Source organism: Bombina bombina, chromosome 1 (genome assembly GCF_027579735.1).
Source record: "Bombina bombina isolate aBomBom1 chromosome 1, aBomBom1.pri, whole genome shotgun sequence".
In the NCBI taxonomy this organism is placed as follows: domain Eukaryota; kingdom Metazoa; phylum Chordata; class Amphibia; order Anura; family Bombinatoridae; genus Bombina; species Bombina bombina.
Window position 1 is genome coordinate 737,183,079 of NC_069499.1, and position 6,000 is coordinate 737,189,078.

The 6,000-nt window shown below is 35.6% G+C and overlaps 1 protein-coding gene across 1 annotated transcript in view; it reads right to left on the reverse strand.

Moving 5' to 3' along the window:
• IL13RA1 (interleukin 13 receptor subunit alpha 1) overlaps positions 1-474 on the reverse strand; it is a 206,950-nt gene extending 206,476 nt beyond the window's left edge. Inside the window, exon 1 of the mRNA XM_053699252.1 lies at positions 390-474. The gene's annotated coding sequence lies outside the window, so the exon portion shown is untranslated. The remainder of the gene's footprint in view (positions 1-389) is intronic.
• Positions 475-6,000: the final 5,526 nt, after the last annotated feature.

A 6,000-nucleotide genomic window follows, 5' to 3' on the forward strand; every position in this document is an offset into this window, starting at 1 on the left:
TTAAAAAATAAATTATAATATTTTAACACATGGTTCCCAACCTGTTTTGATAAGTGCCACCCCTGATATACTTTTGTGAATATTTTTTTTAATTGTTATAAAACCTATTGATGTTCTACAATGATAAAAAATTAAAATATAAAGAACTAGTTATATATATATTATATATATATATATATATATATATATATATATATATATATATATATATATATGTGTGTGTGTGTGTCTAAAGGAGGGGGTAGTATACATTTAAATTAATATACTATTTACAATATACAGAGAGAATGGAAGATTATCACTTATTTTACAAACAACTTTTCATTTTGCTATTATTATTTATCACAACACCCTGGGAAGTACTAACTGGTTATTCATTTTTTTCTTACCTGCTCAACACCAAAAGCGTCAGTGTCATAAGATAAGGCTGTTTTCTGTGTGCTCTCCTCCTACTCAGATAAATGATCCCATAGCTTCCTGACCACCCCTTCCTTGTCTTCCTTACTACAAGCTCTATGCCTGTAACTAGTCCCTACACTGATGTCTCATCATATTGTTATGAAGATGATTTATTAGACTTTGGCTCTAAATGAGGAAGTGGTTGTTTTGTACTTAACATTAAAAGTCATTTTTATATTATGTTTTTTTTTTAACATTTATGTCTCATGGAAAGTAACAAAATACATCTCATGATAGAAGGTCTGCTTGTTATATGCCATTTATTAGAACTATGCACCATAAACATTTAAAAAAAAAAAATCTACATAATTTAAAATCTTTATGGGGTTTTAAAAACATGTATTATTTTGAAAACAAATCTTGTATCTTGTAATGTTTCAAAGCACAGAGAGTCCTTGAATTACTCCTATATTGGCTCTGGATTGGATGCAGCAGTGTTTAATTGATTCTAAACAATGGTTAATGTTAAGATTTGCTTTATTTCAGCACCGTTGTATGATGGAAAATACAACTCAAATATTATAGAGTCAGCATTGTAAGCAGAAGTATTTGAATGCAAACAGAGGCTGAGTTCAAATTTTTGATGTTTGTATTTTTAATGAAATTATTTTTTTTGAATTTTAAATGTGTCAAGTTACAAAAGAAGAAAAGAGTTAGCAAAACATATAAGATATTTTGAACACATTACAATGACTTTTTCAGTGGAAAGTTAGGATTTTACCTGTATGTTGTCTATAATAGTACAACCCATTTAGAACAAATCACAAAAACAAAACTATAACTTTCTCATATTTCCAACTGAGAACATATTTGTCAAAAATGCATATAACATAATGCATGTTGACACAAACCTAAGTAAAGTGGTAGAAGGAGAAGAGAAAAAGAGAGAAGAAAAAAGAAGAGAGAAGATGTTGCCACGACAGGTCACTGGTCTTTCGCATAGGATGGCCTCCGGTGTACTTTTATTAAATAAAGAATCTACTTCTAAGATATATTTTGATCTCCAAAAAGTATACTGACTCTGATACCTACGGTCACACAAGTCTTAAGTCTAAGCGTAATCTTCTAAAGGACCGTAACTATGTTACCTGTAGAGTTATTTGTTATCATATAAAATAAAACCATATTTTTGGAAAGTTTGGTGTTGTATTTTGGAGCCATGCCGCCTGTTCTGACATCTTATAAATGACTGTTAGTTTACCCACTATTTTCTCCCACGTTGGAGCTCTCTCCTTCCAGTGTCTTGCTTTAAAAATTATTTTAGCAGTGCATGTTAATTTAATAAACTGGTTAATATGAGTGTTAAACTTCTGGATTATTTTATGTAATAAATGTTATTGGGCCGTTCAAGTTAAGGTCTCATTTAGAACTCTGCTTAGGTAGACTGACAACCTATTCCAAATAGCAGCTATCTCCAGGCATTCCCACCACATATGTAGGTAGTAGTTTGGTTTTATAGCCACTTGTTAGTCTGGCATTAGACAAAAAAAAAAAAAAAACTAAAGGTTGTCCGATTTCCATTTTGCTCACTAAGGCCTAGATTTAGAGTTTGGCGGTAGCCGTGAAAACCAGCGTTAGAGGCTCCTAACGCTGGTTTTAGACTACTGCCGGTATTTGGAGTCAGTCAGGAAAGGGTCTAACGCTCACTTTTCAGCCACGACTTTTCCATACCGCAGATCCCCTTACGTCAATTGCGTATCCTATCTTTTCAATGGGATCTTTCTAACTCCGGTATTTAGAGTCGTGTCTGAAGTGAGCGTTAGAAATCTAACGACAAAACTCCAGCCGCAGAAAAAAGTCAGTAGTTAAGAGCTTTCTGGGCTAACGCCGGTTTATAAAGCTCTTAACTACTGTGCTCTAAAGTACACTAACACCCATAAACTACCTATGTACCCCTAAACCGAGGTCCCCCCACATCGCCGCCACTCGATTACATTTTTTTAACCCCTAATCTGCTGACCGCCACCTACGTTATACTTATGTACCCCTAATCTGCTGCCCCTAACACCGCCGACCCCTATATTATATTTATTAACCCCTAACCTGCCCCCAACAACGTCGCCGCCAGCTACCTACAATAATTAACCCCTAATCTGCCGACCGCAAAGCGCCGCTACTTACGTTATCCTTAGGTACCCCTAATCTGCTGCCCCTAACATCGCCGACCCCTATATTATATTTATTAACCCCTAACCTGCCCCCCTCAACGTCGCCTCCACCTGCCTACACTTATTAACCCCTAATCTGCCGAGCGGATCTCACCACTACTATAATAAAGTTATTAACCCCTAATCCGCCTCACTCCCGTCTCAATAACCCTATAATAAATAGTATTAACCCCTAATCTGCCCTCCCTAACATCGCCGACACCTAACTTCAAGTATTAACCCCTAATCTGCCAATCGGAGCTCACCGCTACTCTAATAAATTTTTTAACCCCTAAAGCTAATTTTAACCCTAACCCTAACACCCCCCTAAGTTAAATATAATTTTATTCTAACGAAATAAATTAACTCTTATTAAATAAATTATTCCTATTTAAAGCTAAATACTTACCTGTAAAATAAACCCTAATATAGCAACAACATAAATTATAATTATATTATAGCTATTTTAGGATTTATATTTATTTTACAGGTAACTTTGTATTTATTTGAACCAGGTACAATAGCTATTAAATAGTTAAGAACTATTTAATAGCTAAAATAGTTAAAATAATTACAAAATTACCTGTAAAATAAATCCTAACTTAAGTTACAATTAACTACACTATCAATAAATTTATTGATACACTACACTATCAATAAATTAATTAAATAAACTACCTACAATTATCTACAATTAAACCTAACACTACACTATCAATACATTAATTAAATACAATACCAACAATTATCTACAATTAAACCTAACACTACACTATCAATAAATTATTTAAATACAAAATCTACAAATAAATACAATGAAATAAACTAACTAAAGTACAAAAAATAAAAAAGAACTAAGTTACAAAAAATAAAAAAATATTTACAAACATTAGAAAAATATTACAACAATTTTAAACTAATTACACCTACTCTAAGCCCCCTAATAAAATAACAAAGCCCCCCAAAATAAAAAAATGCCCTACCCTATTCTAAATTAAAAAAGTTCAAAGCTCTTTTACCTTACCAGCCCTGAACAGGGCCCTTTGCGGGGCATGCCCCAAAGAATTCAGCTCTTTTGCCTGTAAAAAAAACATACAGTACCCCCCCCAACATTACAACCCACCACCCACATACCCCTAATCTAACCCAAACCCCCCTTAAATAAACCTAACACTAAGCCCCTAAAGATCTTCCTACCTTATCTTCACCCTGCCAGGTTCACCGATCCGTCCTCGGAAGTCTTGATCCAAGCCTCGGAAGTGTTGATCCAAGCCCAAGCGGGGGGCTGAAGAGTGACGTCCATCCTCGGGCTGAAGTCTGGATCCAAGCGGCGACTGAAGAAATCCATCATCGGGCTGAAGTCGGAAGTCCATCATCGGGATGAAGTCTTCTATCAAGCCGCATCTTCAATCTTCTTTCTTCTGGAGCGGAGCGGAACCATCTTCTTCCAAGCCGATGCGGAACATCCTCTTCAACCGATGACTAGACGACGAATGACGGTTCCTTTAAATGACGTCATCCAAGATGGCGTCCCTCGAATTCCGATTGGCTGATAGGATTCTATCAGCCAATCGGAATTAAGGTAGGAATATTCTGATTGGCTGATGGAATCAGCCAATCAGAATCAAGTTCAATCCGATTGGCTGATCCAATCAGCCAATCAGATTGAGCTCGCATTCTATTGGCTGATTGGCTGATTGGCTGACTCGGGGTACATGTTAGAGTGTTAGGTGCAGACGTAGGAAGTGTTTCCCCATAGCAAACAATGGGGCTGCGTTAGGAGCTGAAAGTGGCTTTTTTGCAGGTGTTAGGTTTTTTTTCAGCTCAAACAGCCCCATTGTTTTCTATGGGGGAATCGTGCACGAGCACGTTTTTGAAGCTTGTTTCTTGCACCCATTCCGGACTGGGGTTAACTGCCTGTGGCTCTGGTGACATCACAGCTTTTTTGGAGTGCTATTTAGCACCCAGGGCTGGATGTTACTGAGTCACAGGATGTGTACCTGATCCGGTCTTGGAGTGCAGTTCCCTTCCATGTTTTGTATTTTCTATGGGTGATTACAGCCACCTGTGCACCCCTTCTTTGTTCTCAGTTTGTTTGGCTTTGTGAGCTTGCATGATGGTGTGCCTGTGTTAGGGACTCAGGCGTTGGAAAGGACCTTGACGTGGTGCCTGAGCTTTCCCATTTGGCCAGATGCGGTGACTAACCTTTCCAGTTGTGATTTTATCTTAGCTGTGAGCTAGCTGGTGAGTGCTGGGTGTTTCTATGTGTTGTATTACTTTTTATTTTTATTTGTAATCTCCCTTGTTTCTTGCACCCATTCCGGACTGGGGTTAACTGCCTGTGGCTCTGGTGACATCACAGCTTTTTTGGAGTGCTATTTAGCACCCAGGGCTGGATGTTACTGAGTCACAGGATGTGTACCTGATCCGGTCTTGGAGTGCAGTTCCCTTCCATGTTTTGTATATATATATATATATATATATATATATATATATATATATATATATATAGTAACAAAAACTTGCACTCGCTGGTCTTTTTTAAACACACTTTACTATGAAAATATAGTGACGTTTTCGGGGACAAAATATCCCCTTCCTCAGACCTCAGACCCTTCTAATATATATATAATATGTATTTAATAATAAATAGAACAGATTCTGCTATGTGAAGAACATTGGAATATAAAATATTAATATTTTCATTCTTAAAAACTGGTCGGTAGGGATCTAAGATTTCCATGCTACCAGATGTTACTTAGAGAATATATATATAGTTAATAAAATAAACATCCTTAAATATGTTGCAGAGACAATTTTTACACTTGTTATAATATCAAAATTAAAGTGGTATTTGTTCTGTGGTACCTTCTGAAGAAAACTGCAAATTCAAATTATTTTTATTCAGAATAAATAATATATATATGTATATATATATATATATATATATATATATATATAGAGAGAGAGAGAGAGAGAGAGAGAGAGAGACACACATATACACAAAAAATTGTTGTGACCCCTTAAGATCATTGTATATAAACTAGTAGATTTAGTTCTATTACCCATAAATAATTTTCCTAACTAGAGCTGTTCCCACATTACAAGCAAAACGATTGCCAGGGTTTAACTGGGTTATTTCTTTAGCCTGAGTTATTTCTTTAGCCTTTATTCAATAATATTGAACTATTTCTATACCCTATTTTTTTATCTCTGCAGGTAACTTAAAACATGGCTGTTAAAACAAGCGGCTTTCTAAATGTAATAATCACCCTACAGACATGATTCTAGATTATTTTCAGCCACCATTTAAAATATTATAAATTTGATTAGGACCTAATATTTTAAAGAAATTATCACTAACTGTTTTGAACTTTGATTTAAAGATTTATTC